The 14515-nt window shown below is 39.7% G+C and overlaps 1 non-coding gene across 1 annotated transcript; it reads left to right on the plus strand.

Annotated features, from left to right (window-relative positions):
* Nucleotides 1-14182: 14182 nt before the first annotated feature.
* On the plus strand, nucleotides 14183-14254 carry trnag-gcc (transfer RNA glycine (anticodon GCC)). The gene has a single exon. It is a non-coding gene; the product is annotated as a tRNA-Gly (tRNA).
* Nucleotides 14255-14515: the final 261 nt, after the last annotated feature.

Genomic DNA, 14515 nt, shown 5'->3' on the forward strand with positions numbered 1-14515 from the left:
AGAATTACCTGAGTACAAATGTTACATTTTAAGGATTATTTAAAGCTTCCTTGAAAAAGTGTATTATCCCCACCGACTTGTGGGAATCTTTAGCCCATGGCCACTTAACATAAAGGGCATTTGGAAACACATTAAGACCATAAAGACCACATGTTAAGACCACTCAGAAATTCGGTGGGGATGGTGCAAGGAGTCCACCCATTCTCAAACCACCTGCATACTTCCTGTCACCTACTTCACCTGCGGCAGTGATTAAGGATTCGACATTGGTTAGGAACCGCAGTGCAAGGAAGTCATCCTTAATTCTGAAGGACTGCGAAGAAGAAGAATTTCTGCACTCAGTCAGTGCTATCAACATCCTTTTGAAGCTATGCAGCCCTCTGCAAATAATAATGCAAATCTGACCCAGTTAAGAATTGCTTCTCACCGCTCATGATAGGCATTCTCGTTACTACTCAGTCTGCCTGATAACAACTTAATGTGAATAAGATGCACATAATGAGTGAATAATAATCAGATATATTTCCTTTTTCCTTTTTTTACTCATGTATACCATCATGTGTTCACCTTTAACATTTACCATACCTGGCTCATAACTTGTTAGTAATCTGTGTTGAACTGAAATGCAGCTCCATCAATTCGCTTGGGCTCTTTGAATGCCGTTCGTTAGTCTCTGGGCTCCCAATCTCCCGATTGTGCCGATATATCTTACTGTGCATTACATGTGCAGTGAAAATTTCTTCTGCGGATTGTTACTTCCTCGCTGTAAATCAAACATTTTTCTTCATGAATATTTCAGATTCCTGAACTTTTTGATGTTTTTTCTTCTAAAAATATTTTTATTCCCTTCACATTTTCACCTCCCCCATCCCTAACAACAGCCATCTTTCCTTGAGCTGGTAAATTATGCTTGAGTATGATTTCCGAGGGGCTTCTGTGACCTTTGGAGGCCTGTCCAAGTGGCCATTTGGTATTGCAGTATCATGGAATTGTATAGCACACTGGGAGACAATTTGGACCGTTGTGCTTGTACTGGTTCTTTGAAGGAACTACCCAATTAATTCCAATTCCCTCTCTCTTGCCCCGCAAATGACTTTCTGAGCACTTATCCCATTCTCATTTGAAAGATATGTTTGAATCAGCTACTACACCCTTTCAAACAATAAATCATGGATCATGATAATTTGTTGACTGAAATGATCTTATTAACTTAAACTATGTCATGCTCAGCCACACCATTACAAGGGGGAATAGTATCTCAATAATTCGATCAATATTCCCTATAATTTCCAAATTTTCTATCCAATACTATGTTGTCTGGTGTCCTAATTTCACACTCTCCATAAACTTTAACGTAGAAAGCTCCGTAGCTTGTACTCTAATTTGCATCAATTCCCATTCCCCCCTCACCCCTGTGTTTATTGATCTACATTGGTTGTCAATGCTTTGAGTTTTAAATTCTTATCTTAATTTCAAATCACTCCATGTCGTTTGCCAATCCCTTTCTCTGTAACTTCCTCCAGCCCCATAATCTTTTGAGATGTACCTCCCATGAATTTCCTTATTATTTCATTTGAAAGCATTTTCTTCAACTGCCCAGGTCCTAAGCTCTATATATCCCTGCCACCTCCACCATGCCATGTGTCTTTCTACTATTCTCTCCTTTGTTAAGGTCCTAAAATCTTTAGAAACAATATCATTTTGCGGACTTGCCAGAACATGCCATTTAAAGCACAATTGTGTGGCTCAATGAGTCCAACACTTGCGATACATATGTGAATACTTGCGATTCCCATTACCCATTTTTAGCCACATCACCATTATATCTTCATATGCTTTTATTTCTGATATGTTTATTTTGTTTTCTTTAAATATATCACCTTATTTATTTCAACTACACCTTATTATTGTCACCTCCACAATTAGTAAACATTCTAGTAAAAGATTTTCTCCTGACTTTCTATGAGATTTGTTAGTGACTATTTCATATTTTATATTCGTGGCCCATAGTTCTGGTCTTGCTTATATGAAAAAGTTTCTGCATCTACCATGACCAACATTTTCATAACCCTAGTCTTCATCATGTCGCACTCATTCCTCACTTTCCTCAAGCCCATTCCACCTGGTTTCTATTAGCTAAACTTTTATATTTCCATTTAATCTCTTTTCACTTTTTCTTGCATTTTTGTGTCCTTTTATAATCCAAATGACCAGAACCATTTACATGCTTAATGCGTAGTTTCACATAATTTTACTGATCTTCAATTTTATCCTGTATTTTATGGTATAATTAATCTGTGTGGATAACTTTAATTATTTGCATATATGTCCCTCCTCACCCATGTAGACACTAATTTTTCATAAGGTTTCTGTAATTGTGCCAACCAAAATGCTTTATCTTTGTCTGTCGTATCTGTTCTATACAGAAGTTAAATTTGCCAATTTAATACTATTTCTGAAAGGTTTTTCATATTTTCCCTGCAATTTGTTGAAGTCCTCTGAATAAAATGCAATTCCCAACATGGTGGCTTCTTAATATTTTAATTGTACAATCAAAAGTTTTACCTTTGATTTCCTATTTAAATAAATTTACAGCGGACCAAGATTCTCTTGTAATACCATTTCCCGCCTTTTCGCCAACTGAGTAACTGCCTTTGAACTATTCTCTTGGACAAGCCTGTTTTCAGTATTATAGCCAGCTTGACATATTTTCTAGTGATGAAATGTCCTTTTGTGTAAACTAGCATCTGCAATTCCTCAATATGTTCTCTAGTTTTTTCTTTGATTCTAGAATTCATAATCTTACACAAGAGTGTACTATGTGCCATTTTATCCAAATATATACAATTACTGCATAACTCTTATACTTTCTGATACTTCTTTCAAGAATTCAGTAAGTGCACTAGATTTCTCCCTTTGGAATTATGATTATTACTCCCTATTATATTTTCAGCTTCCTGGTGTGTGTTTTATATATCTTTGGCTAAACATTCAAGTATTTTCCTGCTATTGGCTTTAATTCTTAAATAAAATGTTTGATTTCTGCCAGTCCTATTCCTTTTTCCAATTATTTTTTATTGGAATCACCTTTTGTTAGATTAAACTGCTGCATTTTACCTTACAATATTTTGGAACATTTTGAGATTTAAGATGGTAGATTCCAGAATTACATTTCCCTGAAACCAGGGGATCACAGGGGTCTTAAAATAATGATGGGCCAGTCAAGACAGAGATGTGAAAAAAATTATTTGCTCAGAGGGTAATGAATCTTTGGAATTCTTTACCTAAGAGCGGTGTGCAGGCTGAGTTGCTGAGAATGTTCAAGGGAGTGACTAAGAGATTTTTTGATATTAAAGGAATCAAGGTATTCAGTCTTCTTCTTGCGTGTGGCGTGCACAGCCTAAAGTTGTAAGACAACTTGTTCTGTTTGATCTTCTGTTTGTGCACGCCAGGTTGATTGCATTCGTCGAAACAGGGTGGACCACGTGAAGGTTGCAATCTCCCACAGCAAGGTGTTCAGTTAGTTCAGGGAAGTGGAAAGATCTGCCACAACGGAGGGTCTAAATGTCCCACTCCTGCATCTTCTGCTGTTATGTATGTGTTGGCTGCTGCAATGTTTGGAGAACATGATAAATTAAATCAGGTTTAACTGGGCAAAGAGAGTCATAGGATAAACCTGAAACTTTAACTCTATTTAAATCCCCCAGATGAGTCCTGACCAGTTGTGCATTTTCTATTTTGACTTTAGATTCCCAGCTATTTTGATTTTCAAAGAGGAGTACATTTGACTGGTTTTGCAAGCTCATTCAATGCTAGCATTAAGGAAATTTCAGCAAGGCACAACTTTTAACTAAAGCGATTTCCATTGAATGCCAGGAATGGACTAATGGGTAAATATTAGCAGGAACAGGCTGACCAGAGAGGCTAAGCACTGGTAACAACTTTCAGAATCAGGAACGTTGTTGTTGACAAGGGTTTTTTGACCTCAAACATTGGACATGCTTTCTCTCTTACAGATGCTGAGTGTCTTCTGTATTTATTTCAGATTTATAGCATCTGCATTAAAACAAATTATGTTATCTTGAGATATTAAGGTCAACCAACAACATCTTTGCTGAACATAATGAAAATTATTTATGTAGAGCTGTTGTCATACAGCATGGAAAAAGGGCCTTTGGCCCTATCCATCCATACTGACCAAGATGCCCTATTCAAGCTAGTCCCATTTTCCCATGCCTACCCCTCTAAACCTTACCTATCCATGTACCCGCCCAAATGTCTTTTAAATGTTGCTATTGAACCAGCCTCAATCACTTCCTCCTGGCCGTTCATTTCATATACCCATCAACCACTATATGAAAAAAGTTGCCCCTCAAGTTCCCTTCGAGTTCCCTCTCATTTTAAACCTGTACCTTGTTTCAGAATATGATCTATTGTATTCATTTATAGTACCATTTGACTGGATAGCATGCTCTCTGTTCATGTGACAATAAGCTAACTAACTAGAAGCTAGACACAAAAACTGGAGTAACTCAGTCGGTCAGACAGCATCTCTGGAGAACTAACTAGTTCTTGATCCCCCTACCCTGGAAAAAAGACTATGTGCAATACAATTGGAATGCTTTTGAGTCTGAGTTGATGGTACTTAGGGGGTACCAGTATCAGCACTGAGTCAAGCTCTTGCACAGTTTAGTGCCAAAACTAAATTATACGATGGACGTTTGGGAGACCTCTGGCCCAACAACCATTCGGCGTAAGTAGTTGGAGGGATTGTGTAGTGCAGTCAAATTTGGGTGCAAAACTCTGAAAAGTCAGTTTGTGTGTAAGAAGCAACTGCAGATGCTGGTTTAATCCGAAGATAGACACAAAAAGCTGGAGTAACTCAGCAGGACAGGCAGTATCTATGGAGAGAAGGAATGGGTGATGTTTCGGGTCGAGACCCTTCTTCAGACTGAAGAGAATTATTATGTTATCTTGAGATATTAAGGACAACCAGCAACATCCTTGCTGAACACAATGAAAATTATTTATGTGGAGTTGTTGAGATACAGCATGGAAAAAGGCATCCATACTGACCAAGATGCCCTATTCAAACTAGCCCCAGACTGAAGAAAGGTCTCGACCCGAAACATCACCCATTCCTTCTCTCCAGATGCTGCCTGCCCCGCTGAGTTACCCCAGCTTTTTGTGTCAGTTTGTGGTTGGTATGTAAAGTGGTCGCCAAACATGGACTTGCTGAGGGTTTCCACCCAAACAATGCAATGGAGTAGGCAGGCACCCGAGCGTTTTAGTACTCAAGATTGCTGCTGCTAGTTCTTGGTTTCTTGGTCTTCCAAAATATTCCAAATGGAATTTAAACTGTAGTTTAAATTTAATCTCTGGAATTCTCTGCCACAGAAGGTAGTTGAGGCCAATTCGTTGGCTATATTTAAGAGGGAGTTAGATGTTGCCCTTGTGGCTAAAGGGATCAGGAGGTATGGAGAGAAGGCAGGTACAGGATACTGAGTTGGATGATCAGCCATGATCATATTGAATGGCGGTGCAGGCTCGAAGGGCCAAATGGCCTACTCCTGCACCTACTTTTCTATGTTTCTAGGCGGTGGAGGGAGGACTTAAGCCAGAAAGGGTTATTGGGAAGAAAGAGCTACTTTAAATTTAGTTGCACCTGGTTGGGTAACTATAGTAGGGTGGAGATTATTTCATGCTTTCATTGTTAACGAGGTTAGCTCGGTACCGCTTCCCCCCGGCTGTTGATGCAGGAACAGGCACAATAATCCAACAGATTCCCATCAGGTCGACGCTTTAAGACATCAGAGTGCGATAAGATGTGCAGCATAAACGTAGCGCGCAGTGCTGTGAGTGAAGGGTGATCCGGTGGTTGCTAGGCACCGCGGGATCCCGGGTCCAACTGTCAACGCGGTGGCGGGCGCTAGGACCTCGCGGACGCTCCACAGGTGCCGCGATCGGGGCGGGAAAGTCATCGTGAGCCGCCTCTGCCAAGGCGCTGAAATTCAAATAATTAGCGGAAAAAAAAGAACATTCTCCATAAAACATGAGGAAACCCCCTCGTAAAAACCGCCAGTGAGCAGGTATCTGTTGATAAAAATGCCATTTTGGTGTATATTGTAACACATTTGGGCTCTGATTTGCAGGGGGAAAACATCTCGTGAATGAACTTTCCCACCTCATTTATAATTGAATAGAAAAGGAATGCCGAGCGAGGGCCAACATTTGAAAACTTCCACCTCATGAATTCATCCTTACCTTCACTCAGAAGATTCTGAGTTGGATTAATCCATTTTACATCAAATAAAATCTATAACCACCCCCACCTCCCAAACAGGCCATTCGGCCCATTTAGTTCATACACGTGTACATAAAAGAACGACTGCTGGAGGTCGAGCAGCGTCTGTGGAGGGAAGGATCGACGCTTCAGGTTTTGTTCCTGCGTCAGGACTTTGCAACCACAGTCAGACGCTGCTCGACCCGTTGAGCTCCTCCAGCAGTCGTTTGGTCCAGATTGCAGCAGCTGCAGTTTCATCATGTGTCTCCAGTTCACACATATTTGTCCAACTGGTACTGTCACATTAATTTATTTGGTATCACCCTATCAGAGAAACTGATTTTGTTCTATCCTTTTCTATCTGCTATTGAAAAGTAATTTGTTTCTTTGTCTTTCCCAGTTCCGACGTGATTTCTGAAGGTGAGACGTAACTCTGTTTCTCTTTCAAAGGGTTAGGGTTGTGCTTGGTAAACACAGCGCTTGGTGAATAAAACCCTTGGTAAACACAGCCCTTGGTAAACAAAACCCTTGATAAACACAACCCTTGGTAAACACAACCCTTGGTAAACAAAACCTTTGGTAAACACAAGCCTTGGTAAATACAACCCTTGTGTGTAAACACACCCCTTGTGTGTAAACACACCCCTTGGTAAATACACCCCTTGGTAAACACACCCCTTGGTAAACACACCCCTTGGTAAAACGCCCCTTGGTAAACACACCCCTTGGTAAACACACCCCTTGGTACACCCCTTGGTAAATACACCCCTTGGTAAATACCCCTTGGTAAATACAAGCCTTGGTAAATACACCCCTTGGTAAATACAAGCCTTGGTAAATACAAGCCTTGGTAAACACACCCCTTGGTAAACACACCCCTTGGTAAATACACCCCTTGGTAAAACACCCCTTGGTAAACACACCCCTTGGGAAATACACCCCTTGGTAAACACACCCCTTGGTAAACACACCCCTTGGTACACCCCTTGGTAAACACACCCCTTGGTAAATACACCCCTTGGTAAACACACCCCTTGGTAAACACACCCCTTGGTAAATACAAGCCTTGGTAAACACACCCCTTGGTAAACACACCCCTTGGTAAAACACCCCTTGGTAAACACACCCCTTGGTAAACACACCCCTTGGTAAACATACCCCTTGGTAAATACAAGCCTTGGTAAACACAACCCTTAGTAAACAAAACCCTTGGTAAATACAAGCCTTGTGTGTAAACACAACCCTTGGTAAACACAACCCTTGGTAAACACGGCCCTTGGTAAATACAAGCCTTGGTAAACATAACCTCAACCTTGAGGCGTCTATTTCTCATTATGTTTGTCATCTCCAGACTTTTGGCTATTCTGGGGGTCCTTGGTGGATCATTTATCTCCCACTTCATGTAAACTTGATCTCATTCAAATTTGTACTGCCTGAATCCCATAACTTTTAGCTTGCTGACTTACATTGACTCTGGCAGATAGTTGATATAATATCTATATTTAAGAAGGGGACTAGGACATTTCTTGGCAATGATAGGCCAGTCAATTTAATACCGGGATAGGAAAAATAACAGAATTGCCATTAAAAGAGAAAATAAAACAGACAGAAAAGAAAAGTATAATCATGGTCAGTATGGATTTCCAAAGCGAAAAACTATTTGAACAATCTAACTTTTTGAGGAAGTAACAGTGGAAATAGGCAATGATATGAAGACAACCCATATTAATTCAAGACTAAACGAATAAGATCAGAGAATGCAGAGCCTGGGGGGACAACTAACATAAAAGATAGCTAACTGGCTTCAAGACCAAAAGCAGAGAATATGAGTAAAGAAAACTGTGTTGGGAGAAATTGGATATTGCTGTTCCATAAAACGTATTGCTGGGATCACTTACATTTATGATTTAGACTTTGGAATCAAAAACAACTGAAAATTGTGGATAATGCCAAATTGGAAGGAATAGTCAATTTTGAAGAGAACTGCAACAAATCACAGGAGAACCATAATAAATGCAGAAGTCTTGGCTTAAGTTTAAGTTCAGGAACTGCAGGAAACATGTTCCCGATGTTGGGGGCGTCCAGAACCAGGGGCCACAGTTTAACAATAAGGGGTAAGCCATTTAGAACGGAGATGAGGAAAAACTTTTTCACACAGAGAGTTGTGAGTCTCTCTGCCGCAGAGGGCGAAGGAGGCTGGTTCTCTGGATGCTTTCAAGAGAGAGCTTGACAGAGCTCTTAAAGATAGCAGAGTCAAGGGATATGGGGAGGAGGCAGGAACGGGGTACTGATTGTGGATAATCAGCCATGATCACATTGAATGGTGGTGCTGGCTCGAGGGGCCGAATGGCCCACTCCTGCACCTATTGTCTATTGCCTATTGTCTATTGAACTGCTGGAACAGAAGTTCAGAATTTCCACAGTTTTTATATAAAACAGAAACTCGTTCAGTGAGTGCACTAAATGCTTATTAAAAATAATTTTTCTGGAACTGATCCTTGCAACACAACCATGCACAAGAAATCTCTCTGTACAATAAAAACGCATAGAGGGAATTTCCCATGGAAGGCTTGTGTTATTATCTATTTGGGTAAAATAGGTTCTCCTAAATTTATTAGATTGTTGGCGTCTATTTATGCCCTCTAGGTTTTGTTTCCTCATAACAGTAAATATACTTTTTTCTACAACTGCTCCATTAAATTTATAATTTTAGACAGGTCACCTTCCAGGCTTTTATTTTCAAGAAAAAACAAGTACCTTCTGGTTGGACTTTTCTGATGTTTTAAAAGTCTGTTGCCAGTTGGGGAAGTCACAAAGGCTTTATGAAGAGAAGTCACTGCTGTGTTGTAAGAAATACCTGCTTGAATCCATTGGGCTAGAATAGAAAGTAGAATCAAGGGAGTTTGGGGAGCTGGAAGCAGGTGGGCACTATTCCCTTTTGCCCTATTGTTCACCCTCACTAGGGTCTTGGGTGTCAGATGGATTGGTGCTTAGACTTAACTTATTGGATCATTTACCACTGGAACATTCTCATCCCCTGCCATCAACCACACCAGATATTCCAGTGTTATGTATGATATTCAGGTAGATTGGACAAAGGAATTGAGCTTGGATCACAGATGAACTGAACTCCATCCAACAAATGCACACTTTCTATCAAATTGTATTTAAGGAGGAAAAAATGTAAGATAAGCTTTCCTGCCCTAAATATTCCTATCTTTGCTCCCAAGTTATGTTCCTGTTCAGGACCATCTCCTTCTTTGTCATGATCACATAAAATTACTTAGGATGTAGAGCACTGAATCTCATTATTCTTTGGGCAAAGACATTTCTTTTGAATTTCTTGTAAGATGCCTTGGTGACTGTACAGATAACCTGTAGTCATGTTTTTCTCCCACAAATGGAAATATTTTCTATATCAAAACCATTCATAAGTTTATATTCATCTATTATGTTATCTCTCAGGCTTCTTTCCTCAAGAGAACAGAAACCCTATGCAGTGTCCTGTAAAGCTTTTCCAGGCCCTGATCTATCTGTTCATTTCATTCTACGCTGCATTAATTTGTTCCCATTAGACTCCGATCCCAGACCACAACCTTCATTTCCTGCAGACGTTAATGCTTTTTGTTTTGGCCATATTGGATGCAGTTGGTTGGTAACAGATATTGATCCAGTTTACTACAGAAACATAGGAACAGGGCAAGGCCACAGATCCTCTAATCTGTTCAGGCATTCCATATGATCAGAGGTAATTATGTGACCTTACTCCAAATCCCAATACCCTTCAATACTTCTTGTTAACAAAATGTTATCAATCTCAGATTTAAAATGTACAGTTGATTTAATGTTGGTTGCTAATTTGCAGAAAGGTGTTCCAAATTTCTGTTACCCACTGCATGAAACAATATTTTCTAACTTCTCGCCTGAAAGACCTTGAACTCATTTTTAGATTGTCTCCTAATCCTAGACTCCCTAACAGTAGTAATTTGAGCCAGAAATTTAATAAAATGACAGAAGGATTTTATCCACTGCATGATGGAATTTAATCTAAAGGGCCTGTCCCACTTGGGCGTCATTTGCACGTCACGCAGGCCATGCGCGCATCACGTGCACGTCATGATGCACACGTCGTGCGTCGTGACGCGGAAATGATGTCACGGAAATGACGCGCAAATGCGTGGGACAGGCCCTTAAAGTAGTGTTTGCACATTGTGTTTCTGGAAATTCTGTCGCTGCCCTTCTTGTCCATGAGGCTAATGGGTGTGTTTGAGTGACATAGAATGGCATGAAACCCATGATGGATGGCATTCTAGGGATTCTCAGAAGTAAACTGATCTTCTTGCGAATGAAAAATAAACCAAAGGAATAGTTAGATCTCAAGCCAGGTGTTGAGCAGCCAGGTTGTTGTCTCTGTGTCAATGTCTGCCAGGCCCTGAGCTCCATTTGGTTGGTGGTAGAGCTAGCACCCAGAGAGACATGGTTGGCTGTCTGTTGTTCTGCTCCGCATTCACAGGCTGGTCTCTGGCGGAGTCCCCATCTCCACATGCTGGCATTGAAACACATGCTTAATTTCAGGAACAACTTTGGTGACAAAGTCCAAATCAACTGAAGAATCTGTTCCATACTTGGCTGTTACCGAAGAATTTGTTCCATACTTGGCTGCTACCTAGGAGAAGGTTCCTGTAGGATGGTGCTGAAGTTAATCTTCCTGAAGGTACATTCTGGCTTTTTATCTGAGGGGCTCTGACACAATCCTTGCCCAGAACACCCACCGTAATTGCTAATGTTTTTCCACAGCTGTCACAAATGTACTCATATCAATCCAGACATTTAATACCATACTAGTTCACAATGGGGAAGGCTGCAAGCTTGTGGAGACAAAGTTGTGGTTTGCATGCTACCCTTGATCCCATGTGTTTAATACTCAGTTACCTGAACACATCATTAGATTCACATGTTGCATTGTGCATTGTGCACATTTGCACATGTCCAGATAGCATTAAACAAAATTGACACGTCTTTCAAACAGTACAAATTTAGCTTAAATTGATACATTTCATGGCCTCTATTTAATGTATTAGTTCTTAATGTTTTGAATACTTTAATCTCAACTCTTCACCGTGGGAATTTCTGAACATGTCACTGTAGAGTGTGAAAATTAATTTACAGGGTACACCAATTATTCAGGTGAATATTATACCCTGCAGCATACCCTTTCTATTATGTGGTACCTGGATCAATTCAGAGCACTGCAAGTGTAGTCTAATCTGAGATATTAAGTAATTTGCTATTATAAGCTTTTTTAGTGACATCATATAACCGCCACTGACATAGCAAATCAGTTCTGTTCAACATTTTGAAATTCCCTTCTCTAAGTTGCTAAGTTTAATTTGAAAGATTGTCATTTAGTATTGTAGGTGAGAGCAAAATGCCTCATGGCTGTAATAGAAGCTCCACGTAGTCTATAATCTGATTGCTTTTCCCAAAAGATGGCTGAGGATTACACTAATGTCCAGGAAAGAGTAATAAGCTCATAGCTTGGGGGAAATCTGACAATATCTAGGGGTAATAAATAGTAAGAGTTTTGCATATTTAGTTTTAGAAAGTTCATTTGGAGGGAATACATTGAAGACGCAGCAAAAGGGATAGTTGTAGGCAGCGAAAGAGCGAGAATGAGAAAGAGTCAGAATCATAGGAGTAGAAAAGTAAAAAATACAGAGGTGAGGTTAAGTGTGTGAGAGCCAGCCAAATGCACAAGGAATCCATAATTAAATAATAGGAAACTTGAATAAATAATTATAGAAAGAGCAATGTAAAATGTATTTCATTTTAACTGTGAGAACATTTGCAGGCATTATATATAGTTGCTGGCAAAACAAGCTCAGAATTTAAAATTCTGACGATATAAACTACTAGAACTGCTGAAACTATTTTTGACATTCAGCTGCCTTTTGACTAATTGTTATTCATAGTCTTTGTGCACGTTTTGCTGCTTTTTCTCTGCAAGTTAATACCTTAGGCTTCGTGAATTGTTGATAAATATTGGTTTTAAATATTGCAAAACTGATCTGCATAAAAGCCAGAATGGGTAGAAAGTGTGTAGGATCATGCTAATTTAAGAATATTATTCACATGTGCAACGGCTGAACTGTTCTTTGTAAGAAAAGTTTTAATACAGGAAAATGTGATGGAGTTGAATTAGCATAACTAAAATGGTATGATTGTTGTAAACATTACCAACATCATCAAAGACTCACACTATCCTGGCCACACACTCATTTCACCATTGCTATCGGGAAGAAGGTACAAGAGCCTGAAAACTATAACGACCGGGCTCAGGAACAGCTTCTTCCCTAAAGCCATCAGGCTGTTAAACACAACAGCAAATAAGCTCTGAAATATAACAGACTATTATTATTATTGCACTATATTTGTTTATTTATTGATTATGTGTGAATGTGTGTATATATATACCCTGAACGTTTTTTCCCCCCGTTGTGTATTATGTTTACATGTTCTGTTGTGCTGCCGCAGGCATGAATTTCATTGTCCTATCTGGGACATATGACAATAAAACACTCTTGACTCTTGACTCTTACATTGCTGGGTTTATGATTGTATCTCCACTGACAGAAAGACAACTTGCATTTATTTACCTTCTTCAACATAATAAATAAAAAGTCCCATTTTGCCTCACAGGCAAAAGGCATATTAGGACAGGTCTTTGTCTGTGTGCACCTATTACCTGCCACGCTTTGTCCTGCCTCTCTTCCAACTTTCTCTCCCTTCCCTACTATCAGTCCAAAGAAGGATCCTGACGCAGAACCTTCACCAACCCATGTTCTCTGGAGATGCTGCCTGATCACTGATTTACTTCAGCATTTTGTCTCCTTTTGCGTAAACCAGCATCTGCAGTTCCTTGTTTCTACATTAGGACAGGTTAATCTGGTCAAAATATAGGTCTAATGAGCACCTCATAAAGGACAATAAATATAGAGGTGGAGAGATTTAGGGAGAGAATGCCAGGAGAATAGAAGGCCGAGTCACTAATGATGAGATGAAGAAAATGAGGGATGTGCAAATAACTAGAATCAGAGGAGCACAGAGACGGAGGAAATTTACTAAATGTATTGTATTCCTGCGTTCTCATTATTTTGTCCTGATAAGGTCACTAACATCAAACCACTTACATTCTCTTTCGAACCATTAATGTATATGGTGAAAAATAAAGGATGCAGCACCACTGGTTACAGTTTTTCAATTTGAAAAAAAACTATTTTTAAGATGTGGTGAGTCTAATTTCTTGTCTGTTATCCACTGGTTGCGACCAGGCTGTTGGAGCTATTTTCTGTGGCCTTGGAATGTATATGGGAAAAAAATAGCAACAGCTCCTCTTTCTAATTGCATTTCAATGAAAAATAGTATTTATCTATAGTAAATGCTACCAATGTATGCAAACAAGTGTTAAAATAAGTACTCAGTTCAGTCCATCAGGAGGAGCACAGTCCTCCCCATCATGAAAGCATCTACATGAAGCGCTGCTTCAAGGAAGACGGTATCTATCATTTCGAGGCCCATGTCCTCTTCCCGATGGGCAGGAGGTGCAGACGTCTAAAGTCACACACCACCAGGTTAAGGAACAGCTATTTTTCTACAACCATCAGATTCTTGAACCAACCTGCACAACCCTAATCCAACCTTAGTAATGGAGCACTTTGGAACACCTCTTCTTGCACTACCAAGGACTTTTATTTTGAATTCTGTTTTGCACAAATGTCTTGTTTTATTCTTTATGCAACATTTATGCAGAATTTATATGTTGTATGTTGTGTGAGGCTATGTGCCTGTGAAGGTACTGTAAATACAATTTTCATTGTTCATGTACCTTATCATACTAATGCATATGATGGTTCAGTGGTAGAATTCTCGCCTGCCACGCGGGAGGCCCGGGTTCGATTCCCGGCCAATGCAACACTATCTTTAATGCATTTCGTTGTCTCTGTACTGTACACTGACAATGACAATTAAAATTGAATCTGAATCTGATAATAAACTTGACCTGAATTCATTTTCAGGATATAGGATTTGTTGGCAAGATCAACATTCATTGTTCATCCTAACTACCCTTGAGAAGATGACAATGAGCAGCCTTCTTAGACCATTTCAGTCCTTATTGCGAAAATACTCTCATGGGACTATTGGGTAGAGATTTCCTGGATGAACAATGAAGAA

This window comes from Leucoraja erinacea, chromosome 31 (assembly GCF_028641065.1).
Source record: "Leucoraja erinacea ecotype New England chromosome 31, Leri_hhj_1, whole genome shotgun sequence".
Lineage (NCBI taxonomy): Eukaryota > Metazoa > Chordata > Chondrichthyes > Rajiformes > Rajidae > Leucoraja > Leucoraja erinaceus.